This window comes from Macaca nemestrina, chromosome 7 (assembly GCF_043159975.1).
Source record: "Macaca nemestrina isolate mMacNem1 chromosome 7, mMacNem.hap1, whole genome shotgun sequence".
Lineage (NCBI taxonomy): Eukaryota > Metazoa > Chordata > Mammalia > Primates > Cercopithecidae > Macaca > Macaca nemestrina.
Genome location: NC_092131.1, coordinates 167,336,477 through 167,364,442, shown reverse-complemented (window position 1 = coordinate 167,364,442; position 27,966 = coordinate 167,336,477). Strand labels below are relative to the sequence as shown.

The 27,966-nt window shown below is 41.6% G+C and overlaps 1 long non-coding RNA gene across 2 annotated transcripts; it reads left to right on the top strand.

The window, feature by feature from the left end:
• The first annotated feature begins 75 nt into the window (after positions 1 to 75).
• On the top strand, positions 76 to 27,966 carry LOC105492927 (uncharacterized). Of its 2 annotated transcripts, XR_011606190.1 has the most exons (4): positions 76 to 159; positions 12,915 to 13,149; positions 26,877 to 27,009; positions 27,727 to 27,966. It is a non-coding gene; the product is annotated as an uncharacterized lncRNA (long non-coding RNA). The 2 variants fall into 2 exon arrangements; XR_011606189.1 differs by having other exon boundaries at positions 26,877 to 27,966.

Genomic DNA, 27,966 nt, shown 5'->3' with positions numbered 1-27,966 from the left:
CAGAGCGCGCTGTGCGGCTGTCGCTGCGTGTCGGAGCCCGAGGGGCCGGGGACGCGCGCGGGGGGGAGAGGGGCAAGAGTCCTGGGGGCCCGGCGGGGAGCGGGGCGATTTCGAAAAAGAAGGACTGCAGCGCCCCTCGGGGCTTCTCGGGGAGCCCAGGTAACCTCACCTGACCGCCAGACCCAAGCAGGCGGAGGGGGGAGCCGGGAGCGGACGCGTGGGTGAGTGGGGAGGGGAGTGAGTTGGGTATCTTCTCTTCTCTCAGTGCATCCCTCACCTTTTCGCTTTTGGCCTTCGGGAGACAACTGAAATTCCTTCCCTAGATGGAGATGCTGGCTGAGGGAGGGCGAGTGGGGGCGACCACTTTTAAATCTCCCTTAGGGGACGGAGGGGCTGAGAGTGCTTCTGGAGAGTGGCTGCGGTTCGGTGCCTCTGTGGATCCGACACTGAAGTGGGAAAGGCTTGATGGGAATCCATTTAGGCTGAAGGGTAAATGCAGGTGTGGAGCTGTCTCTCTGTATGGGGATCAGGGTACAAGAGCGCATCTAACAGGTGCCTCGCAATGAGCGAGTAGGGTGGCTATGGTTAAAGGTCTCGCTTCCCGTTGCAGTAACCCAGATGCTCTGCTCTTTTTAAATTATTTGTTATTATTTTACTAGTGGGAAGGGCGGGGGATACTCGTCAGGTAAGCTGTGATTTAATCTGAATTTAAGACCCAGTATTCTGCTAGCAGAAACAGAGCCACTCACAGCCTCGCCCTGCCCCCACTTTCTTTACTGGGTTTGGCTTTCTCCCCTCAACCAGCAGATCGCGGTTTTTAAAATTCACATTGTGTTGTCAGTTCTGTCTAGAGCAACTACTTAATTGGTCGCTGAAAAATTGAAACAATCACACTAAGCTGCTAATTAGCCCAGGGGTCCGTATTAGGAGACACTGTAGTTGGGAGTGTTTGATGTAAATGTACAAAAGTACAATGGGAAAGTAGTTGTCATCCTTTTGAAAACACAACCGTGAAAGGGTTGTTAACTTGTCCTAGGCATATAAAGGGACCTAGCTTTAATTATCCACAGGGATCATAGCACTATGTGTATTATATAAGCCACACCATGGTGAGCCTTCACTTCTGGAACAACCGAGGTGGTTGGGTAGCTGGTGGCCCAGGGACTGGGAAGAAAGGTGCAAGGCATGTCCCTGAGTCCACTCACAGCGTACTTCTTCATAAAATGATGTTTAAACACATGGCGTAAACTTCGCCGCCAGAAAGATCACTGAAATCCTCTGCTAGGGTTGACACCCTTACCCCAATAAAGCAGCCTTTCACTGCAAAGGAGTAAACGTGTCCACTAACAATGGAGAGAGGGATGAAGTGTAAATGAAACATTAGGACTAGGGCAGGCATTTCTTAGTTTCCTTCTGAACACGGAGGAGGTTCAAGGGTGAGGACGAATGGATATCCTATTGTTCAGTTAGCTTCCAGATGGAATGTGATCCCCTAGCCCAAGCTTGGTGTGTTTTCCCAGGTTTCCCTTCTACTCCCCTTGGCCCTAGGTCCCTGTATTCCCTCCTTGTCTGGCAGACTCTTTTATAGTAAATGATCTTAGACAAGGAGTGAATGAGTAAGTCCAAAGGGAAATCTGTTTAACATCTTTAAATGTCCTAAAATAGGCTGCACAACTGAAAATTGTCATTTTATGTGTTGGCTTTCCCAAACCGTTAAAGATTATGATCCTAAGAACATAGACTGCAGAAAATGCAACTTTCAAGCACCACGCTATGACTGAATTGTTGATCATTTGTGTATTATTTTGAAATATACTTTAATATGCCATATAGATTCCACATATAAACATGTGTAAACAACATAGGTGTATAAATGCACAAAGACGCATATATATAGAACCTATATTTTAAAACTCATCTATTGGACTGTGTAGGCTACTTTTAAATAAAAATCTTAGGATCACCACCACACTTCGGAAATAACTATTTTTCTTTTCAATAACCACTCATAAATTTCACACTTACTACGTTGTACTTCCTCTTTCAAGTCCTGTCAACTCCATTTTCAATTAATAGTTTGTTCTGATAAATGTGCATTAAATGTGCATTAAATGTGAAATGGTTCTCTGTGGATCCAGGCATCTCTGTTTCCTCAGGGCATTATATCATCTTGATAGATTCTGATTATCTCAACTTCCCTCTGATTGAAAATGCCCATTTAAGGGAACTGGAAAGTTCTTTCCATTACCTCTTATTTAAAACCATTCTGTTTATTAAAGTAATAGTTTTGGATGAAAAACACTGAAATTCATAGAATGCTCATAGAATAAACTTTGCTGCAAAACAGACTGTCTGGGGATCTTCACCAAAAATACAGATGCTGCAACCCCATACCAACTCTGCTAAATTGAAATCTGTGGAAACAAGATTGAGGTAGCTGTATTATTAACAGGTTCTCCTCCATGGCTCCAAAAACAATAAAAACCTGAGAACTTTTAGTTCCATGACTATTAGGGCAGGAATGAATCCTAGGGACGAGGAAATCTATCATCCACTTGTTTCATAGATGTTAAAAATGACCCAAAGTTTAGATCGCTTCCTTAAAATCATATGGGTAGCAAAGGAACAGCTATGAAGAATGTGGTATTCAGAATCCTAGAGAAGATCAAAATTATTTAAAAGTATGAAAAAAATGTGAAATTTGAAGAAGGAAAGGGGAATTAAAGTGGGAACATGCTCACCTCCGAACATTCAGAGGAAAAAAATACCTAGGTTGTTGACCTTGCAAATCTATGTCTTACCAAAGAGTATTTTCCATTAACAGAGTGGGGAAATATTCTCCACATCTAGTGGGAAAAACTGCAAAGGCATGGAGCAAAGGGTGTGGTTGAATGTTATAATACAGGAGAGAATGTAGAGCTACTAACAATGATCCCATTTACTATATGGGGTGTCTGGATTTGCTCTTATCCTTATATGTGCTCAAAATTTCATTCTCTTCTCAACCACAGACTCCCAGGTGAACCTTTTAGCTTTGCAGCTTCATATGTTTGGTAAATGAAACCTCATAGGAGCTTTGTATATGTTGTAAGAATGAACATTAATCTACTGACTTCTATTCTACTGGACCGTAAATTCCTAGAGATCAGAGAGCATGCTCATATATCATGGTTCTTTTCATAGTGTCTTTAAACTCAAGCATTTGTTGAAAGAGAAGGTCAGCTATTCTGGCTCTCTAGTCCCCTCCACCTGGCAGAGCTGCACTTTTCCTGAAGAGAAGTGTGTCCTGGGTCTCCTCCATAATCACAAGAAATATTCAAGTCACAGAGAAGAAAGGGGCTCCCTTTGCAAAGTGAAAGTTCCTACACACTTAGGATAGCTTGGACCCCTCAGTACAAAGCCTTCTTACTAACCACCAGCCCCCTGCCCCTCACTTCCATTCTTCTCTCATTACTGCAGTCCAGACACCTGCTGAACTAACCCGGGGAGTGCTGCTGAGCAGGTAAGGCTTGGGCTGCAGCATCAGGGAGGCAACCCCGGCGAGCTGAGCTCAGTCCTGGATACTTCTGCCCTGGGAAGTGCCAGCATCTGTAGCCTCCTGAAATTTGTGTGGCTTGGGAGGGACTGCATTTGATTTGGAATTGATCTCTGTGTTGAACTCTCCTACATGTCATTCACAAACAGCTAGGATTAACTGAGCTTTATCTCCCCCAGTGGCCTATATACATCTGTTTCCTAATGAAACCATCAAATTGTCTTCTTAAGGGGCAACCCCAACCTGTCTTGGGAGACTCAAAAGGACATAAGTGGCAGATGGAATCTATTTTTCTTTGTTGCAGAATGGTTTTTCTCTTTTTTCTTTCGTGTGTCCTTCCCTATGTATAAGCCTCAGTTCAAATGTTTAGGGAAACACTTGTTTTTGCTGTTCAGACAAAATTTATGAAGTAATGTTTCCAAAGAGAGTAAAGCTGTCCAACCTACCAATCTTAAGTAGCCCTAAATGTAGTGGCTTGCTTTGTGATCTAAGATTCTCCAGAATCTGCTGTCTTCAAAATTATTTTGCCATCTCATGGACCCAAATGCCAAATCATGTCTTATAACCAAGAGATTATGTATCCAAATGGTAGGGAAATCTAGAGTCCTCTGCCTGCTAGTTCGTTGAATAAAAGAGTATATCTCCTTTTTCAACAATTACATATACAAATTCTCCCGTTCCCTGACTACCTTGTATATACGGAATATACCTATGTGTAATAATATCTCAGGGATTAATGTAATATGGTATTGTGGCCAAAGCAGATGTGTGAAATCACAGCAAATAAATTAACACTGCATTAAGAATCAAATCATCCCTGCTGACACATAATCTTTCACTTTTATATCAAGTCGTGATTCCCATTCACATCAGGAGCTTCCCAGGGGGGCTCATTAAACCCACACAAAGAGATTTCTTTGAAGTCAGTGCTATTCCCATGAATAGCATTCAGCTACAGTGCAGAAGAGCCTGCCTGCCTGGTGTCTAGGCACCCTTCCCTTCACTCTCATTGTTGCTGTCCAGCCGGAGGCCCAGCAAGGAAGGATATAGCAGGGCTTCCTGCTGAGAGCCTTTCTAATCTGTATGAAAGAGATGAGGAAATTGCAGGGGAAATGCACATCGGTAGCACCTGCCCTTGACAGAATTGTTAAGCTGGGAGAATATATTTCTTTTCCCACATGTGCCCTTTCTGCTCTTCCACATCAGAGTGTAGTGCTACAAGAGCTAAAAGTTGGATCCATCCTGGTACCAAGATTATTATGCGGAATTGGTATTCATCCCAAAGGAACCTTCTCTAAGATCTGAAGCTTACATTCAAGGTTCCTTCTTGTGCTCCTGATTGTATGTGGACTCCCTTGGTTGCCTGATATCTTGACTTCCTGAAATTCAGCTAATTTCTGTTTTTGCTGGGACTCTGGGGGCTCAGGCATTACTTAGCACAGAGGTTTTTGTATTTTTCTAGTTCTTGTCAACTACTTGCCTTCTGATCAACTCTTAGGGACCAACATTCAAATCTAGTGTGGAGAGCCTCTCGTTTCTACAGCTGAGGTGAGGCTGGAAAGGAGCTACCACCCACTCATCACTCACCTCATGCTCAGCCAAGGGTTTGTCACCAGCATGGACTCCAAGTTGCCCATGTGATCTGGTTCAGTCATTTCTGACTTTCAGATTCTCACACTAACTGTCCTTTTTTGGTATACACGCATCATTCCACCTTGACTATAGACTGCCTTGGTCAAATCTCTCCTGGAACTCACCTTGAATTTATATCCTATTGACCTTAGAGCCTCCCACCATTGTGCTTCACCCAGTCCCTGCATGTCACTCCACCACCATAAAGGAAAATAATCCGATAAACAAGCACACACCAGAGTGTTAATAACTGATAACCACTTAATGTATTATCCTTCTCAGAAGAATTATCCTCATTTAAGTTGCAAAGCCTTCATCCAAAGAAATGAAATTTCCTAGGTCGTTTTCCAAACGCTATGCATAAGGAGAGAATAGCTATTTGCGGGCAAGGGTGTAGTGTTGTGAGCCCTCCCAAATGACACCACACAAGCACTTGCTTCTTTTATTGATCAACAAAGTGCTCCTACTTGTGGAAATACAGAAATTACAGAAATGCAATGATTCTTAAACTTTACTACACCATAGAATCACATGGGGAGCTTTGAAAAATCCCAGGGCCTATGCTGTACCCCAGACCAATTAACTCAGCATTTCTGGAAGTGAGATCTATGCTTTAATACATATTTTTAAAACTCTCCAGGCGATTTCAATATGCAGTCACGTTTGAGCACTAATGCAATAATATATGCTACCCACTACTCAGGCATAACAGCCTTACAGGGCTTTTCCCCCATGCTGGGAATGGTGCTTCTGGACACAAAGTGAGAATTTCATTCTGAAAATGTGTTCATGTGGCTCTGTATGTACTTAATATAATCCATACAGGCTAAGTAGTTAGTTGCTAAACTGCAAACACCCATCTCATTTCATCTCAGTCTACTCCTGGCCATCTGGTCCTCTGTATTCCCATTACAGGGCCATGTGTGTATTAATGAAATGATTGCATCCGATTACATCTTTTATTCAGAGCACAAGAAGAATGGATTTTGTGCTCCAGCATCACTGTTTCTGTCATGATGTCAATAATTACATTTTTCTATTTTATGCAGAAGTGGGATGGTCTTCCATGAAGGTAAGAGTATAAATCAAATGTGTTGTTGCTTACAATACAATTTCAGTACTGCTGTCTGGGGTCCTATAGAATAGATGTTTCAATCAAAAGCATAGAATTTCCTGAGCCAGATACTTGTTAGTGGCCTCTATTTTAAAATGTCTGTTGAATAGTTCATAATAATGACCAAGTTGTGACAACTGATATACAGGGGGAATCCACTAAGAGCTGAGCTAGTCACTTTTTTCTCTAATTTCGCTGAACTTTGTCTCTACAACAGGTCAGATGATCAGAAAGCTACATGTCTAGACTGGTATTAATCTCTCATTGCTTGGTGGTATAGCGAATGGTGTGGGGGAAGGGGACTCACTTCTTAACCCAAATACTTTCCACAGCCTTTTGTGTTATTGTTGCAACGAAGGCAATTCCCTTCCTAAGGAAAATTATAGTGCCAGCTGTTCAAATAAAAACAAATTTTCCTTCTTGTGACACTTGAATGAACAAATATGAATAAAAAATGGATGAATGAGTTAATAGCATGGTATTCTCTCTCTATCAACTAGTCACATTCTCTCTTATGCCTCTACCTTTCTGGAGTACATATTTTAAAAACGGATAGATGTGCATGGATATCTACTGTGTGTATACATGCATCGCTACAACCAAATTCTTCCAGCCCATTAATATTTAATCTTTGCACATATAGATTCTTAGCCCTCTCATTCATTCATTTGTTGAATGAAGATTTATTCTTTGCTTGCTAGGTGCCAGGGAGATGTAGCAGTAAACAAAACAACATGGTCCCTGACCTCATGGAGTTTAGAATCGAGCAAGAGAGGCATAGACGATTGAATCAAACATTAATTAACCAAGTAATCTAAAATACTAAAGTGTAATTTTAAAACTGTGGTAAGTAACTTCTGTAGATAGCTCTGAGATGTGCAGCCCTGAGTGTGGAATGGGGCAGGGAGGGGTTGACCTACTTTCTGGGAAAGGGTTAGGGACTGAGAGGGAATCTTCAGCTGAGATCTAAAGGAAAAGGAAGCCAGATGAAAGAGGTGGAAGAAGAGCTTTCTGAGCAGGAGGAACAGCAGTAAACAGGTCCTGTGGCAGGAAAGAGTCGCACATTCAGAGAACTGCAAGGTGTCTCTGGCTGGTTCACAGCAAAGGAGAAAGAAGTTTGAGACAAGGCTGAAGAGACAGGCAGGGCCATATAGGCTAGGAGAGAGATGTTGGCATTTTCCCTAAGAGTAATGTGCAGCATTTGAAGGCGTGTAAGAGGGAAGTGTCATGATACTGGTGTCTTTAAGTTCAATCTATTTGCATTACAGTTAGAATACATTGGAGGAGGTTGGCAAGAGTGCATGCAAGAAAACTAGTGACAATACTAACACTGCTGATTGGTTATACTCAAGTTCAAGCACACCTCAGAGATCGTGTGTGTCCAGAGCACTGCAATAAAGTAAATAGTGCAATAAAGTGAGTCACATAAATGTTTGGTTTTCCGGTGCATATAAACGTTATGTTTAGGCTTGGCACAGTGGCTCACTCCTGTAATCCCCGTGCTTTAGGAGGCCAAGACGGGAGAATTGCTTGAGCCCAGGAATTTGAGACCAGTTTGGGCAACACTGGGAGGACCCTGTCTCTACAAAAATTTAAAAATTACCTGGGCATGGTGGCGCGTGTCTATATTCCCAGCTACTCAGGAGGCTGAGGTGGGAGCATCACTTGAGACCCAGAGTTTGAGGCTGCAGTGTGCCATCCTGGACACTGGACTCCATCCTGGACAACAGAGTGACACCCTGTCTCAAAAACAAAACAAACAAACAAAAACAACAACGTTATATTTATACTATACTGTAGTCTATTAAGTGTGCAATAACATTATGTCTAAAAACCAATGGATATTTCTTAATTCAAAATTCTTTATTGCTAAAAATGCTAATGATCATCCAAGCCTTCTGCCAGGCATAACTTTTCTGGTGGTAGAGGATCTTGCCTCAATGGTGATGGCTGCTTACCGATCAAGGTGGTGGTTGCCAAAGGCTGGGATGGCGGTGGTAATGTTTAAAAACAAGACAAAAGGTCAGGCATGGTGGCTCACGCCTGTAATCCCAGCACTTTGGGAGGTCGAGGTGGGAGGATCACCTGAGGTCAGGAGTTTGAAACCAGCCTGGCCAACATGGCGAAACCCCGTCTCTACTAAAAATACAAAAATTAGCCGGGCATGGAGGCACACGCCTGTAATCCCATCCACTTGGGAGGCTGAGGCAGGAGAATCACTTGAATCTGGGAGGCGGAGGTTGCAGTGAGCCGAGATCATGCCACTGCACTCCAGCCTGGGTGACAGAGTGAGACTCCATCTCAAAAACAAAAAACGAACAAACAAAAACAAAAGCAATGTGTGCTGCATCTATTAACTTTTCATTTCACAAAAGATTTATCTATGACATGCAATATGAATAGCATTTTACCCACAGTAAAACTTCTTTCAAAATTGAAGTCAACCCTCTCAAACCCTACTACTACTTTATCAAATAAGCTTGTGTCGTAGTCTAAATTCTTTGTTGTCATTTCAACAATGTTCACAGCATCTTCACCAGGAGTCGATTCCATCTCAAGAAACCACTTTCTTTGTTCATTCATAAGAAGCAACTCCACATCTTTTCAAATCGTATCATGTAATTGCTTCAATTCAGTTGCATCTTTAGGCTCCACTTCTAATTCTAGTTCTCTTCTGTTTCTACCACATCTGCAGTTAATTTCTCCACTGAAGTCTTGAACTCCTTGAAATCATTTACGAGGGTCGAGATCAACTTTTCCTAAACTCCTGTTCACGTTAAAATTTTGACCACCTCCCATGAATCATGAATGTTCTTAATGGTATCTAGAATGATGAATCTGTTGCAGAAAGGTTTTCAATTTACTTTGCCCAGATCCATCAGCGGAATCACTGTCTAAGACAGCTACTGTCTTATGAAATGTATCTCTTATATAGTATGACTTGAAAGTCAAAGTTATTCTTTGATTCACGGGGTACAGAATGGATGTTGTGTTAGCAGACATAAAACATTAGTCTCCTTGTGCATCTCTATCAGAGGTCTTGAGTGACTATGCACATGTCAATAAGCAGTAATATTTTGAGAGGAATTAGTTTTATTTGTTTTTTGTTGGTGGTGGTGGTAGATGTACTAATCTCAAGAGTGGGCTTGAAATTTTCAGTAAACCATGCTATAAACTGATATTCGGTCATCCAGGCTTTGTTGTTCCATTTACAGAGCATAGGCAGAGTAAATTTATCATAATTCGTAATGGGCCTAGGATTGTTGAAATGATAAATAAGCATTGGTTTCAACTTACCAGCTACATTAGACCTTAACAAGATAGCCTGTCCTTTGAAGCTTTGATGCTAGGCACTGACTTCTCTCTAGCTACCAAAGTCCTACATGGCATCTTTTTCCAATAGAAGGCTGTTTTGTCTACATTTAAAACCTGTTGTTTAGTGTAGCTTCCTTCACCAATGATCTTCACTAGATCTTCTGGATAACGTGCTGCAGCTTCTACATCAACACTTGCTGCTTCACCTTGCACTTTTATGTTACGGAAATAGTTTCTTTTCTTAAATGTAATGAACCACAACCTCTGCTGGCTTCTAACTTTTCTTCTGCAGCTTTCTCGCCTCTCTTAGCCTTCATAGAATTGAAAAGAGTTAGGGCCTTGCTCTAGATTAGGTTTTGGCTGAAAAGAATGTTGTGGCTTGATCTTCTATCCAGACCACTAAAAGTTGCTTCATGTTAGCAATAAGGCTGTTTTACTCTCTTATCATTGGTATGTCCCCTGGAATAGCACTTATAATTTCCTTCAAGAACTTTTTTTTTTTTGGACAGAGTCTCACTCTCTCGCCCAGGCTGGAGTGTAGTGGTGCGATCTCGGCTCACTGCAACCTCCGCCTCCTGGGTTCAAGCAATTCTCCTGCCTCAGCCTCCCGAGTAGCTGGGACTACAGGCGCTTGCCACCACACCCAGCTAATTTTTTGTATTTTTATTAGAAACGGGGTTTCACCGTTTTAGCCAGGATGGTCTCGATCTCCTGACCTCGCGATCCGGCCACCTTGGCCTCTCAAAGTGCTAGGATTACAGACATGAGCCACCGCGCCCGGCCCCAAGAACTTTTCCTTTGCATTCACAACCTGGCTGTTTGGAGCAAGAGGCCTTACTTTTGGCCTGTCTCAGCTTTCCACATGCCTTCGTCACTAAGCTTAATTATTTCTAGCTTTTGATTTAAAGTGAGAGATATATGACTCATCCTTTCACTTGAACACTTAAAGGCCACTGTAGGATTATTAACTGACCGAATTTCAATATTCTTGTATCTCAGGGAATAGAAGGCCCAAAGAGAAGGAGAGAGATGAGGGAATGGTTGGTTAGTGGAGCAGTCAGAACACACACGTTTATAGATTACGTTCACGTATGGGCATGTGTGGGCACAGTTCATGGTGCCCCAAGCAATTGTAATAGTAACATCGAAGATGATTGATCATGGATCACCATAACATATGCTAATAATGAAAACACTTGAAATAAGTACTCAAATTTCCAAAATGTAACATAGAGACACGAAGTGAGCACACGCTGTTGGAAATATGACACCACTAGACTTGCTTGATGCAGGGTTGCCACAAACCTTCAATTTGTATTAAGCACAGCGTCTGCAAAGTGCAATAAAATAAGGTATGCATGTAGCAACCATATGCACTTAGCTTCCTTCCTTTGAGGACTAGAAACACCTCTAGGATTTAGCCTTGTCTGCTGCCAGGTAAATAAGAGAGATGACTCCTCAGAGCCATCGTCAACCATCGTAATTATGTAGGCAATAAATAAGCCCTAATTATAATGGTCAACATAAATACCTTCATGATTAGTTGAATCTTAAGTGGTAATTACTAGTTGCAATGCCTTTTTCAAACATGTTTTTCTCTGGGTGCAGTAAACACATTGTAGAAGGCAGTCCCCTGGTATCCAGCAATTTTAACGAGGCAGCGAGAGTGGGCTCCCCAATTAGGGAGGCCAGGGCTTCTGTGCACCTTTTTTTTTCCTTAGAAACCCAGGTTTTGCCTGAGCTCTACAGTTCAGTCAAGGCTAGGGCCAAGTCTAGGTAGAAGGTGGGGTTTGTTGGAGGATAAAGATCATGTTAAGACATTAATGTCTGGGAAATTTGGTCATTCCTTTTGAATAAAATTACTTATAGATGACACAATCACCAACTAGGACTAAGGAGATCAATACTGCTATTTATAAACAAATCCTGAACAGAACAAAATAAAAACTGTCTCCTTAAGAAAATATAGATTTCTCCAAACTTGGTGCAATAACTCAATTTCTGAGACTCTTCCTTTGAAACTGTCTTCAGAGTCCCTTGTTGTTATGTAAGAAAATCCTTATTACTTGAAAAATCACACCTAATTTCTTTTACTGTAAGTTGTATATGCCAGGTTCATTATCCAATTACTCTTCATTATTGGATTCTGAAAATACCTATTTTAATGAGTCTGATTTAAAGGAAGGAGACAAAATGATTTACACCTGTATCATGTAGAGTTTCTCGCCAACTCTGAGCTGGGATTCAGGTTCTCCAGCTTACACGTTGGGAGGTTTTCTTGTGTTGACCACTAAATAGCCAGTGACTTTTGTTTGTTTACAAAATCAAATTCCCCTTCAAATAATGAGTTTGCCTTTACTGAGGATATTTATAAACATGTTTGCCAGCTCCAGAACAAACAGCGGATGAGTTCCTAAAACGTTCTATGCAGAGGCAGCATGCTGTAATATGTACACGACCTTCCAAATGGTACTCAAGAGGGGCTGCTTTGAAGTATGTGGTTATGCACACCAAGCTTTATGTGTGTTGATGAGATGGGGCGAGAGTCCGCGCAGGCTTTTGTGATGAATGGACAGATCATACTGAATAGGTTTACCTTTCATTCAAAGTGTGTTTCCTAAGAATGGTATTGCAACAACAATATCACCACCTTATGTTTGCTTCATATCTTAGTACCTTAGCATTTCCAGAGCACTTTTTTCCCCTGGAAAAACTTATTTAATTATTGATGTGTTATTTTTATAAGAATATCTTATTTTATTTAGAAGATCTTGGAACTATGTTCTCAAGTATTATACATAATTGATATTTATCATTTAGTACAGTCTTTAAAACTTCAAGAAACATGTATGAGAAAAATAAATTACCTAAAGCAAAAAGTTTAGATGCCTATGTGCTTAAATGTAACAGATATTGAACAGGTTTAATCTTTGCCAAAAAGACGGGCTTTGTTTGTTTGTCCCTCTCTTCCATATAATTTTATACATCTTGCCAACTACTGGAGAGAGAAATACTCAAGCTACTGCTAGTTAAATGTATAAACTGCAAGAACTACTGCAGTCTCTCTGAGGGTCATTCAATGCCTATTAATCCAGAGCACTTTTTAAAGCACTGATATCATGTCTAATCTCCCTAACAGTCCTTGAATATGAAACATAGGTCATCATCAAACTGGACATTGGTGCCCAGTTACCTATATGCAGCCCAGAACTCTGCCGAGCTCCACGTGATTGCCCCACAGATGCCTAGAAGCCAAAACGTTGATAACAGGACTCATTATTTTCTTCCACAATTCTCTCCTATTCTGTTGTCCCCCAGATCCATTCTCTGCCATTCTCAGCCCTGATCTGTGTCCTGGGAGCTGACTTTTACAGACTGCAACTTGGAGTTTGCGTTTGAGTTTGGCCAAGTGGAAGCCGTGGCAGAAGATTGAGAGGTGGAAGAGGCACGAGTTCAGGCATTTACTCCTCCCTGTTTCGTGAAGTTCTGGCCCCATCTCTTTGTGACTACAGTTTCAGTTTCTTCCGTGGGCCCCAGGTCTTACAGCATTCAGGTAATTCTATTTCTTTCCCTTGTCCCTGTGAACCTTTGGGTAGTAAAAGCTTCCTACTGTTGCTAGACCTTGGGTATCTCAGTATTCTTTGTTGGTTCCTTAAACCTGCCCACACATCTATAGAAAGTTCCTTGATTGAAAAGTTTCTTCAAAAATCACAGCTGAGTGAGTCATGTGTTCCCTGCTGGAACTCTAACTGATATACACCCATCCTTACTTAGTTTATTTTTATGCCAGCCTGATTGCACAAAATATAACTAATTGCTCAAGCTAGAAATCTGGAGGTCCACTCCTACTTCCTCACCCATATATGAAGTCTTTATGACCTGTTTATCCGCTAAATATCTCTAAAAGCATTCTCATTGCTCTCTTCTCTTTATAACTTACTTGGCCCAAGCCTTTCAAAATAGCCTCCCTATTTACCTTGTAAACATCCTTCATACTGCTAATGAAATGGTCTTTCTCTAATGAAATCTGGTCAACTTATTTGCATTTCATCAGTGGTTCCTACAGCCTTCTGGAAAGGCCAGACTCGTTAGCAAGCCAATAAAGAAAGCTGCTGAATAAAGAAAGTATCGTTCTAGCCTAATTACCTGTCCTCTTCCCACATACTCCCTACATTCCAGCCATAGGGATCTTTGTGCAGTTCCCCAAAACACATGCTATTCCCTCTGCAGGGAATGCCCCTTCCTCACCTTTCCCACCGGCTGGCTCCAGCTCATTGACCTCAAGCCTCCTTTCCCTCTGTAGCCTCAGAGGGCAGCTATGGCATGAATGAAGGCAACTGTGGACAAAATGGTGCTGCAGATAGGTTCTTCCTGCTCTCACGAGTTCCAGACCAGTTTTTGTCAGGGGAAATTGGTCAGAAATCTCAGCAGGAACTAAGCACCTCTGTGGCACTCTCAAATCCATCTGCCTTTCTTCGTCTCTATCACTGCCCTCATTCAGGTCACCTATCCTTTCTTCCCTGAATAATTCATTTGCCTCCCCACAGGCCTCCCTGCTCCCAGTCTCACTCCCGTGCACCCTTTGTGCTGCAGAGTGATCGTCCTGCATTGAAAGGCCAGTCCTTCCTCTCTTATGTATGGTTCGCCATTAATGTAAAACTTGCCATGTCTTTAGCAGTTTGGCCTTACATAAACTGGTTCTTGTTTATCTCTTCGGTTTCATCTTTTACCACTCCTCTTTGAGCACCTAAGTTTCAGTCATACTGACCTAGCCACAGTTTTGCAAATTCACACCGGTAGTATGCCTCAGGGCACCACATGTGCTATGCCTTCTGCCTAGGAAGCCTATTCTTCAGCCTTCTCCTAACCGCTACTTCTCCCTCCAGACTCAGTCCAGCTAGCTATCTAGGGAGACTCCCCTGCTCCTACCCCACCACATGCCTGCGTATTTGTGTCAGATGCTCCTTCCAACATGTAATTTTCTATGCCATATAATAAATGTCCTCACCAATAGACTATAAGCTTATCCAGAGCAGAAATTGCTTTTGTTTTGTTCTGTTCTGCTTTGGTTTTCCTTTTATCTCCTTCAGTACCTAGCATAGGCCCTGCATGTAATAGGCACTCAAATATTTGCTAAGTGAAGCTTTATGAATAGAGCAGCCATAGGTTGCCAGTCCAGGAGTGAGAGATTTCATGTCCAGGTTTTTCCATGACCAGCAGAATCCATTCATTAACCCTCCCCTCAGGCACAGCCTTCGGCAGGAATCCTTTCTGACCCTTCCTCTTCTTGTTTAGGCTTGGTGCCCCTTAGAGGGCACATGTTACTGTTTTGAATTGTTTTATTTGTATAGACTTAGGGGTACAAGTGCAGTTGTGTTGCATGAATATATTGCACAGTGAAGTGTGGGTTTTTAGTGTAACCAGCACCGGAACAGTATACAACGTACCCAATAGGTAGAATTTCAGCATTCACCTTCACCCCCTACTACTCTCCCAGTCTTTGCAGTCTGCAATGTCTGCTCTTCTCTGTATGTCCATGGGAGGGCGCTTCTTTTTGAAGAGATAATTTAATGGGATCATGAAAAATTTGGGCCTAAATTCTGCTCTGCCACTTGTTTCCAGCTGTACAACTGAAGTTAAATTACTTAACTTTTCTGAGCATCGACATCCTCCACTAAAAGGCCAGTAGTATCACTGGGTTTCTGGGAGCATAGCGTGACATATTTCCCGGCACATTGTAAGTGATCAATAAATGTTGGTCTCCGTTCCTCCTTTGTGCTCCCTTCGACCCTGGACATATCCCATTAACTCCCTGGTCTGCCTGCCTCCTTGGACTTGAAGTCTAGAAGTGTATGGTCTAGCTGTCTTTCCACAGGACCCACGGGAAATGCTCAATGACTGTGGACTGAATAAAATTTCCCATTTTACTGGTCATCAACCTGAGGCTTAGAGAGATTAAATGACCCGCTCAAATCATGCAGCAAGAAAATGGTTAAGCCAAGAACCACGACATCAATCTAATGCTTCAGCCAATGCTTGTTTCACACAGTATTAAACCATGAGATGAGTGTATAGTGTAAACCTATATCCACGCAATAGGATCTGTGCACATGTACACAGGTGTGGCCCCACAAGAGATATCAAGTACTAGACAGTCTCACTTGCCCACATGGAAGAAGTGGATTCAGTGTTTATCACTATCAGCACTATCCTGCCCCACCACATACCTCACCTTTCTGGTTCTACCATCTTCCTGAAATAACTACGGTACAATATAATTTTGTTGAACAGATAGAGTTTATATTATGGTAGCTATATAAACAGTGTCCACAACTTAGTAGTGTTATATTCCATAATTCTTTTCTTTCCTGTGCAAAATTCTGTTCTCCCTGGTATGAAAATTTCTGTTTGTGTGTATGCTTGGTTTTCTAAGGACTTATCACTACGTCAAACCCCAAATTTTCCTCTGTTGCCTCAATCACCTCTCGAAATATTTGAATACATCATGTTCTACCAGTTACATGTTCATGAAGAAATGTCTTTTGCAACATTCTGACTTCTTCAAATTGGCCTGATTGAGTTCTGTGTAATTTATTTTTTCTTGATATTCTCTCTTGTTTTGGTGAAGCACTTCCTCTAGTAGCTTTTTGAGAAAGAGTCCACGGGAGGAACATTTTAAAGACCTCTCACATCTGCAAGTGAATTCAGTCTACTGTTACATAATCATTTCCTTCAGAATTTTAAAGGCATTCCTCCACTGTCTTCTAACTTCCAATGTTACATCTGAAAACAAAGTCATTCTGATTTTTGAAATAGTGTATGCAACTTTTTCTTTTAAAGCTTTCGAGATCTTTTCTTCGACCCTAGTATTCTAAAATCTCACCATAGTATGCTTTTCTTGGTGTGAATCTTTGCTTAATCTACTGTGCTAGATACGAAGGAGGTCCTTTAATTAAACAACAACAGCAACAACAACAACAACAACAACAAAACTCATGCCCGTCAGTTCCAGGAAAAGTTGTTGAATTATTTGTTGCTGATTTACTTCTAACCAACACCTCCATTTACTCCATTCTTTCCTTCTAGAAGGTATCACTTGAATCTTGGTCCTCCTGGTCTCATCCTCTAATTTTTATCTTCTTTTAATCCTCCATCTCTTTGCTCTGCTTTCTGAGAGATTTCCTCAGCTTTTTCTTGTGTTTTGTTTGTTGCATTTTTAAAATATCTATGGTCACATTTTTAATTTGAGATTTCTTTTGCATTGTCTTTTCTCGCTCTCAGGAAAATAATGATAATATTTGACATTCTCATCTCCTTTTATAGTCTGTCTTTCCTCTAAACTTTTTTAAATATTTATTTTGATCTCCGTATTTCACCTTAGAAGCTCTTCTCTTCAGATATCTGCTGACTTTTGGTTGTCAACTCATGTTTAGGAATGAATAAAACACTAAGAAACTGATAGGAAATCTGAGAGCACAAGACAGACCTACCAACTATGGGCAATATAGGGCTATGGACAGCAGGCAAGACACTGGTGATTGTCACAACTCTGGGAGATAGTACTGGCATCTGGTGTGTAGAGGCCAGGCCTGCTGCTGAATATTTTACAATGCACAGGACAGCCCCCATAACAGAGTGATGCTGCCCAAAAGGTCACTAGATTTTGTTGAGAAACCCAAGTGTAGAATATCACAATGGGCCATTAAGTTAAGTCACCCCTGATATTAATATTTTTTATCTTTCTCCTGGGCTGGTTAGATTTTGCAGGCAAGAACCTTCCAGTCTCCTGCCTGAGGGCCTATAACCTTGACTCCCACCATTCTAGAAGCCCGGAGGGTGAAATGGACTGGTGGTTTCAATAGCCCGTACATAAAAGTCACTTAATCACTCTGTTTCAATACTGTCTCCTCACCATCTACTCTGGCCAGTGTTCTCCCAGTCCAGAAGCCCTCTCCAGAGGCTAAACATCTAGTCTTCTGATGTGGTGGAGGAAAGGCAATTACTTGTCTACATGGAATGGTGAAGGGGGATATAGAACTTGAATTTCTTCCTCAACAGACTTTCAAACAATCCTCCTGTTTTTAGTTACATCCTTACCTCCTCTTCAGCCCCAATTCCAGAACCTTTGGGACTAGCAGATTTCTGTTGTATAAAACAGACTGTACCTCAGCTTTTTCTACAACTGCCTGCTTAGTCAATATCACTCATCTATCTGCCTTCCAGCTTTCTATTCTCTTTGCTCTTATAGATTTACAGCTTCTTAAAAAATGTATTTGCTACCATAATAGTGAGGTTTCTGAAGGGAATGAGAGCAAATGCACGTGCTGTCTTCTCCATCTGTTATATGGAGGTCCCACAATTTTATTTTTCATGTTGAGCATTTACTGGTGTTTTCCAAAAAGGAAATCCTAAGTACAATAAGCCCATCATCAAATGAAAACAATGCATCTCTACTGAACACCTGCCACATACAGGGCAAAATGTCTGCATTCTGTTGAATCTCTTGTGGCCAGTTTGGAGGTGCATGTTACCAGATGGATTTTGATGTCAGGAGTGATTTGGTTGCTTTTTTCTCTTAAAGAAATCTACTGATTACAAATATCAGAGGTTAATTTGGAGCTCCTATCAGCTGCAGGATTCATGTAATAGGAGCAGAGAAAAAAATGTTTTAACCAAAACCCAAGAGAAAATAAGAATCCAAACACAATCTGCTAAAAATAAAATAGCAGTGTGGACTAATTGACTCATTGAAGTTCTGTGTGAAGAGAATTCAGATTTCTCCAGCTGACCAGCTCCCTGAGCAGCTGGAAAAATGACTTTAGCTCAATGTCACTGGCTCTGAGCTCTCCTTAGAAATTTGATTTTCACTATGGTCCTTTGAAAGCTGGTGATTCTGGAGGAGACCTGGATTACACTCTGGATTTCCATCCCATGAACAGATGCTGCTTGCAATGCCAGCTGAAGCATCACTCATGTAAAAAAAGAAAAAAAGAAAAAATCTGTTTTGAAAGCAAAGAGGGGATGTAGCCATACATCCCAGGTACAGTGGGTGCCAGCTAAGATTCTTTCACACTCCAGCTTCGGGTCTTACATGAAGGCAGATACTACATTCCAGCACTGGGAAGGAGAGAAAAGCAGGATTAAAGGCACATTTGCATTGAAGTAGTGCAAATAAATGCAACCCAGAGCAGCTGAAATCAGAACCCAGAACGATGTGGCTCCTCCATTTGAACATCTAAGGGGACTACTTTTATGGTGCCATGGCAACAGCATCACCTTCCATGGTTCTCTTGAAGAAAATCTTGCAGAAACATGATCAGAATACATGAGGATTTGGCACTGATTCGATGAACCAGTGATCAAAGTATTCATTTCTTATCACGTTTTGTACAGCTTTTAACTTTTAAGAAATTATCCAAATAATATTCAGCATAGAAAAATTAGAATATGCACATAAATAAGGAAAATTACCAGTAGTCTGTCTACTCAGATATAAGCACTGCCTTGCAGTTATTTTCCTATGCCTATATACCCAACTATATGCAAGAGGGAGGGTAAAATAAAGATTCTTTTTTGAGACAAAGTAGGAAAGGGTTTTCTACTCATAGAACTTCACTGAAATAATCACACAGAGATGTCAGTCAAGAAAAAAATTAAAGCCAGAGTGGGATGTGAGAAAAAAATGATGAGGAAAGAAAGGCAACCCTCTTTCAAAAAGAATCTATTGTTAAGTATCTAATGTGAGTGAAGTGAGAATAAATACAAGACTATCATAACAGAAGGAGCAGAGAAGTTAACTTTAGATTGTGTTGAGTTAAACATATATTAAGTGCTTAAGAGCAAGCACTAGAAGAATAGAAATAGAATGTACAACTTCCATGCTAGTCGAGAATGAAAATGGGAGATGAGAAGAATAAAGAAAACAATTCAGTGGAAGTGAGAACATTAGTCTTCTTGAGCTGCCATAACAAAATACCATAACGAATGGCTTTTGCAACAGACATTTATTTCTCACAATTCTGGAGGCCTGAAAGTGAAGATCAAGGTGCCAGCCAATTCAATTATTGCTGAGGGCACTCTTTCCAGCTTGCAGACACCACCTTCTTGCTGTGTTCTCACATGGTTGGGAGAGAGAGCAAGGTCTCTGGTGTCACTTGTTAGAAGGATGCTAATCCCATCGTGACAGGCCCACCCTCATGACCTCATCTGACCCTAATTACTTCCCAAAGGTCACATTTCCAAATATCATCACACTGGGGGTTAGGGCTTCAGCATATGAGTTGGGATGCTCATTGAGCATTGAGCATCAATGAGTTAGGAAGACATTAACATTCAGTTCATAAAGGTCAGTAAGAGCTAATAGGAAACACAACAAAAAGCATGGTCAATAAAAAAACACAAAATTTAATGATAGGAGTATCAATATATTGTGATCAATTCATATGATGGCATACCAGTTAGTAGTCAAAATGAATGAAATTGATCTGTGCATCAATAAGAATAGATTTCTGAAACTAAATGTTGAATGAAAAAAGCAAGATGTTAAATAATAAGTAGTACATGACTCTATTTGTATACATGTTAAACACAAGAACAATAGACTATCTTTTGCTTTGTTCCTTTTGAGACAGAATCTTGCTCTGTCCTCCAGACTGGAGCACAGTGGCATGATCTTGGGTCACTGTCACCTCTGCTTCCTGGGTTCAAGAAATTCCCATGCGTCAGCCTCCCAAGAAGCTGGGACTACAGGCACCCACCACCACGCCCAGCTAATTTTTGTGTTTTTATTAGAGACAGCGTTTTACCATATTGGCCAGGCTTGTCTCAAACTCTTGACCTCAAGTGATCCGCCCACCTCAGCCTCCCAAAGTTCTGGGATTACAGGTGTGAGCCACCGCGCCTGGCCCTAGAAGATCATTCTTAATACAGTGAAGAGGGAGCGGACTGGAGGGCTGGAGGGGTAAGAGGGAGATATGTGGGAGTTATTGCAGGAGTCTGGTTGAGACTAGGACTGGGGAAATGAGGGAGAAAAAAGAAGAGGAGATGAAATTCATGTGACAGAATCCAGAGATTTTTAGAATTACATTGCAAAGGACTCGGTGATAGATTGGTCATGAGGAAGTGATGGGCAAAAGGGGGCAAAGATGAGTTCCTTGCATGATTGTATGGACAGTTGCTGTTTCAGAGATATGAGGAACACTGGAAGAAGACTAGGTTTGGGGATAAGATTTTGAATTTAATTTTGGACAAGTTGAATTTAAAGTGCATTTGAGACATGCAAGTGGAGATTCAAGGAGACAACTGAATATAAAAGTTTAAAGTATAAAGTGATATTTAAAAACAGGAGCATTGGTAAACGAACTTAGGGAGAGACTATGGCGTGAGAATATGGCCTATGCCATAGGCTGGGAGATGGAAGATAGAAACAAAGGATACAGAAAAGCTAGAGGTTGAAGAAACAGCAGGAGAAAGTAGCCAGAAAACAGGATATTTCAACAAGAGGCAGTGGTGAGCTGTGATGAAGATTGAAAAAAGCAACATGCAGGTCATCAGCAACCTTCACAAGAGCTATGTTGCCAGAATAAAGTGGCAAAGCAGAGTGGGCTGAGAAATGCCTGGGCAGTAAGAGAAAGGTAGCAGGCCTTTTGAGGGGGTTGGCTATGAAAAAGAGAAAGAGAGCAGTGGCTAGAATGGAATGTGGGGTTTAGGCAGAGTGGTTTCTAATAGGAAGACTTTTGAACCTGCATAGTGTGAGAAACTGAAGGTGCTGGCTTCAATTTTCTTTTTAGAGTTGGAAGGGGCAAGTCATGAAGGACAAAAAAGAACGAGGATGAGTGAGAGTAATTGTTTAAAAGCTTAAGAGTGGTTTGAAATGCCTACCAGTTGTTGACTGTTTCCTCTGTGTTCATAGACTCTACACGAATCGTTAGGCTTACATGCATTATCTACTTACATAGGGGTACAAATGATGTCTCTAATGTCATGAGGTTTTGTTGAATTCAATTTAGTTTTTTCTGTCTGGGAGTCCACTCTCTAGTTCAAATTCCACACTGCACATGAAGCTGGCATTTATGAAATGATGACCAACTCCTATAACTTCTGAAACCACCTAGAGCCATTCTGGGGAATATGCTGGGCAGTGCTACCCAGTGGAGCAAGAAAAGAACTGAGCAAACAGAAGTGGATGGGACAATACTGATAAAGCTGCTGGGCTGGTTGAAGTGGCCTTGGAGAAAAAGGCAGGACCACAGGGACATTGGTGACTCCCACTCTGTTCCATCTCCCCCCACAACTGTACTCCAGCTTGGGCAACAGAGAGGGTCTCTGTCTCAAAAAAAGAAAAAAAAATGAATATCTCAAAAATGATTGTTGTAAACCCATGACGTTCAAACTTTTTTTCACCATGATCCACAAAAAGATATTTTATGTTGTAACCTCATACTATGCATATAAACTAAAACAGGGTCCCACAAAATCTTTACCCTCACTAATTACAATATACACTGGTGTCTTACAACACATACACACTGTGTTCAAACCATGGCTCACTTGGTCCAACCCTAAAAAGCAAAGTACTGAGGGGGAAGGAGGGAGCCATCGTGTTTATTCCTGATTCACTGATGATGCTGTCAGAGGCTCTGGGAGATGTGCTTGATTCCTTGTATACTGGTTTCCTGTCTGTGACAGAGCGATCCCCACGCCAGACTCCTGATACTTATGGGAGCTGTTAGAGACAGCTTTAAATGGGAAGCTCTCTTAGAAAACTCAGTTTCCACACCTAGAGTTCAGTTTCTTCATCTGTAAAACCAAAGGGTTAGGCTAGATGTTCTCAGATCGCACCCAGCTGTACCTTTCCCTGTTGTCCACTTCCATTGTTTCCAAATGGAATGAGGCAAAGGGGAATGGGGAAGGGGAAATTTTGAACTCCATCAAATAATCTGACTGTCTCTTTCACAAAAGGCGCAGAGCCCGTGGAAGCAGCTTGTTTTTCTCAGCAGCTTCCTGAGGCCCTTTCAGGAAGACTCCCAGGTAAGTGTATTCACAACTCCATCAGGAAGGATTACATTGATTCTGCTGGAAATCTCCCTGCTCTTGGTAGGATGGAGCAAAGAAATAATAAAAATAAATTGCTGAAGGAAATGAATGGGATTATTGGGATCTACAAAAGACAATTTGGAAACTGGATGAGGATACAGCTAGGTCCATTTTACTATTGCTGCTACTTTTATGTATGTTTGAACATTTTCCTAATAAAAAGTTTCTTAAGGAATATCTGGGTTGGACATGGTGGCTTACACCTGTAATCCCATCACTTTGGGAGGCGAAGGTGGGAGGATTGCTTGAGGCCAGGAGTTCAGGACCAGCCTGAGCCTAGCAAGACCCTGTCTCTACAGAAAATTTAAAAAATTAGCCAGGCATGGTGATGTGTACCTGTAGTCCCAGCTACTCAGGAGGCTGATGCAGGAGGATCACTTGAACCTAGGAGTTGGAGGCTGTAGTGAGTTATTCACTGCACTCCAGTTTGGGCAACAGAGAGGGTCTCTGTCTCAAAAAAGAAAAACAACAACAAAAAAAATGAATATCTCAAAAATGATTGTTGTAAACCCATGATGTTCAAACTTTTTTCCACCATGATCCACAAAGACATTTTATGTTGTAACCTCATACTATGCATATAAACTAAAACAAGGTCCCACAAAATCTTTACCCTCGCTAATTACAATATACACTGATGTCTTCTACTCTCTTCCCTGCTTGGTTACTTTTTTTAAATGCTGTTGGACCCTACTCAACTGATTTCCAGGCTTGTGTGACCTATAGTTTTAAAAACATAGATCTTAATAGTGTCAAATCATTCTGGTGGCCAATCAAATTGAATATTTCAATATGTGCCTGTTGGCCTAGGTCAGAAGATGAGAGTTGGCTGTTTGAAGAGAAATGAAAGAGAATGAACAGTCATGGGCCAGGTGCAGTGACTCATGCCTCTAATCCCAGCATTTAGGGAGGCCAAGGCAGGCAGATCACTTGAGGTCAGGAGTTCAAGACCAGCCTGGCCACTATGGTGAAAACCTATCTCTACTAAAAATACAAAAACTAGCCAGGCATAGTGGTGCAGGCCTGTAGTCCCAGCTACTCGGGAGGCTGAAGCCGGAGAATCGCTTGAACTCAGGAGGGAGGCGGAGGTTGCAGTGAGCTGAGATCACACCACTGCACTCCAGCCTGGGCGACATAGCAAGACTGTCTCAAAAATAAAAAAAATAATAAGAGAGAGAGAATGAACAGTCGTGGAAATTTCACCAGCCTTCTTGGGAGGATCTGCTCCTTATCTTGGGGGGCAAGTGTCATCAGGGCTTACCAAAATGAGAGTGTTTCACAGGCTACCACTTGTGTGTACAAGGCCCAGTTGCCCAACCTTTCTTACACAGACTCATTGCTTTTAGACACTGTCCTACCAGCTTGAGTTTGTAGCCTGGCCTGCTTCTGAGAAGCTTTTATTCCCCCTCCCTGCCCCTCCTCACTCCCAGTCACCCTTCCTGGTTTTGCCATCTCTGAGATTTATTTCTCCAACTTGCCCAGGTTATGAATTTACATCCTGTCCCCTCTTACCCTTCCCAACCCCCCCATATGGTGACTCTCCTCCTAAACCCAATGTCATTGACAAAAGCAACACCTACCAAAGAGGAGGGATAAGGACGTGGCTGAGATTCGCTCAGCACTTAAATCCCATTAAAGCAAAGATCAGACTAGAAAAGCAGGGCACAGACAGAAGAGAGCCTGATCCCTGGAAAAGAAGAGGTCTAGAGTTCATTCGACTTCAGTGTTTAAGAATGAAGGGAGATCCGGCCACTGCACTCCAGTCTGGGCAACAGAGCGAGACTCCGTCTCAAAAAAAAAAAAAAAAAAAAAAAAGAATGAAGGGTCAACAAATAGCAATCCACTACCTGCTAGGAAGGAAGATGAGAATTTCAGGACCCAATTATTCATTCAAAAGACATAAAGAAAATACAGAATAGACAGCACTTCAATCTACTATAAAAGAACCTCAGGCATGTAATTTTAAATGCTTTAGAAAGGGATCCATAAATCCAGAGGTATTATATATGTGATGTTTTCACCAACTGGAAACAAAAGTTGGTGTTGGATGAACTACTCCCTAAAAACCCCATCTCCTCAGCCCATGGGAGATGTGCTGAGTGAAAGGGCAGTTCCACTTCTCCAACTGCAAAAGCTGTATTTCTTTCAATATTAAGGTTAATGAGGGCTGGGCCCTGTAATCTACATGAGTAGGTTAATTCTCATGTGTCCTAGATAGTTGAGAGAAAAAGAGATTTAGAACTTCAGCTGAAGGGGAATGCACAGACCGCCATGCCGGAAATGAAGACATGCAAAGGAAGCGAGGGAAATCACTCCATACCAGGGACACTCCACCTCAGCTTCTCCACCTGTGAAGGAGGCATGCCCAACTGAGCCCTCCCTCCCCAAGGCGTGAAAGAGACCTGCCAGTTCACAGGCTTCAAACACTTGGAGAAAAGCAGTTATAGATATCATTCAAGGTTTGATGATATTATAGTAAGAGAAATCTTTTATCAAAAATTAACAGAGCTCATCCGGGCAGGGTGGCTCACGCCTGTAATCCCAGCACTTTGGAAGGCCGAGGTAGGCAGATCACGAGGTCAGGAGTTCGAGACCGGCCTGGCCAATATGGTGAAACCCCGTCTCTACTAAAAATACAAAAATTAGCCAGGTGTGGTGGTGCACACCTGTAGTCCCAGCTACTCGGGAGGCTGAGGCAGGAGAATCCCCTGGACCTGGGAGGGGGAGGTTGCAGTGAGCAGAGATTGCACCACCACACTCCAGCCTGGGCAACAGAACGAGGCTCCATCTCAAAAAAAAAAAAAAAAAAAAAAAAAAAAAAAAAAAATAGAGCTGACACTGCAGGAAGAACACATGCATCTTGAGTATGTTTTCAGAAGTGGGATGTGCTTTGAGTTGATCTCCTGTCCCATTATGATTTGCAAGATGCCGTTAGAAACGTCTTTATCCTACTAAGTTGAAAGGTCAAAGTTTTAAAACATTACAATTAAATGAGACTATTTCAACGTGTTTGTTTAAAATGATAACACATTGTGGCCGAAGGTAAAAGAGTGTGACCCCTGTCATGACATTCTTCCTTATTTAAGACTGTTTTTGACACTGCTGTGATGACAAAGGTGAGGGGAAAGAAGGCAGATGTAAGAGGTTCCTGTGTGTTAACCCTCACAATAAAGTCCCCACTGTTATCTTCAAATGTATAGATGCTTTCATTGTTAAAATCAAAGCTGATAAACAGAATTTCGGATTCATTCACTCTGGCACTGCCTGGCTCTGTACTAGACACTCTGTGCTAGAAAACCATGGTGTGAAAAAAAAAAGGCCAGTAGTAGAGACAAAAACAAAATAGATAAGCAATCAAATAGCTTGAATTATGGTTAATACGAAATGCCAGAGCAGACGAGATTAATCTATAGTGATAGAGGATTGTCTGGGGTTAAGGTACAGAAGATTGAATTTGGAGGATCGGGAGGAAATATGGGGAGGTGATTTAGAATGTACTATATTTTGATTGGGATGGAAGTTATATATATTTGTCAAAACTCATTGAATTGCATACTTATAATGAACACATTTTATTGTGTGTAAATTACACTTCAATAAAATTAAGTTAAAACAGAAAATTATGTGACACATGCTGTGAAGGAGGCAAACCCAGATAACATAGCGGGGTGGAGTTGATGTCAACTTAGATGAGGTTTCTCGAGAAGTCTTTTCTGGCAAATAACATTCTCTGTTGGAAGGAGTATTAAATAAAATGTATGGGACACTGTGGTTTTGGACTGAAGTTCTGCTCTAGACCCCAGGACACCAGCCCAAATCAGAATTGAGTGAGTCACTTGTGCTGGTTGCTACGTAATCACTGAACTTACAAACAGGCCCATTTTTCAGGAAAACAGGAGATTCAGATCAGCAGTCCAAAGGGATCCAGTCAACCTGAGCTGGCATGATAAGAAAGTCTCCTCTGCTCTAACCCCATAAAGAAAGTAGCTTTGCAATGAGTGATCTGTGTTTTATTCCCTATGTCTGCTTTCTTCAGGCTTTTCTGCCTATAAAGTTCACCTCCTTTGTTCAGCTCATCAGAGCACCTTTAAGTTTCATAGATGGGGTGCTGCCTGATTCACGAATTACTAATAAAAGCCAAATCTGTCACTAAACTCAATTTGTTCAAATTTCATCTTTTGACAGGAGGAAAGAGCTCAACGCGGAATCACGTAGGCAAAGGCTCTGATTGTTTTCCTTGCCATAGAAGACAAAACCTACCATTTTTATTAAAATGAAAGTCGTATTTTTAGTATTTTTACTCTTCCCTGGAAAGAAGGTAATGCAACCAGAACATCCCACCAAAGTCCTTCTAGGTAGGGGGACAGGAGAGTATTAGCTAAAGAATACAAAGTTTTTTTTGGGGGGGGGGGTGATAAAAATGTTCTGAAATTGACTGTGCTAATGGTTGGTTGCATTTATCTGTGACTATACCAAAAACAATTGAATTGTATGCTCTAAATGAGTGAATTGTACAGTGTGTAAATTATTAATTTTTTAAAGTTTTAAAGGTTAGGATGTGAACTTTAGCCATGGACTAAAGCAAAGAACACATGAAAAAAAAAAATCATTCATTTTGATTTTAGTAGCATCATATATGTTGAAGTAACAACATGTAACTAGAGTAAATTTAAATATATTTTCTATTTCATTCATATGCCAAAGGAAAATTGAACTCCCCTCCCTCCAAAAAATGGAATAACTTTACCCAGCAGGAGACTTCTATTTTTGACAGCATGTCACTTTGGATACATTGAACAACCCTCTTAAGTGAAATAGAAATTCTGGATAACATTATTATTATTGTTTTTATTATTGTTTGAGATGGAGTCTCATTCTGTCACCCAGGCTGGAGTGCAATGGCGTGATCTTGGCTCACTGCAACTTCCGCCTCCCGGGTTCAAGCATTCTCCTGCCTGAGCCTCCCAAGTAGCTTTGATTACACGTATGCGCCACCGTGCCTGGCTAATTTTTGGGTTTTGTTTTTGTTTTTGAGACGGAGTCTTGCTCTCTCGCCAAGCTGGAGTGCAGTTGTGCGATCTTGGATCACTGCAATCTCCGCCTCCTGGGTTCAAGTGATTCTCCTGCCCCTCAGCCTCCTTCGAGAGTACCTGGGATTTACAGGCACGTGCCACCACGTCTGCTTAATTTTTGTATTTTTAGTAGAAACGGAGTTTCGCCATATTGACCAGGCTGGTCTCGAACTCCTGACCTCAAGTGATCTGCCCGCCTCCCA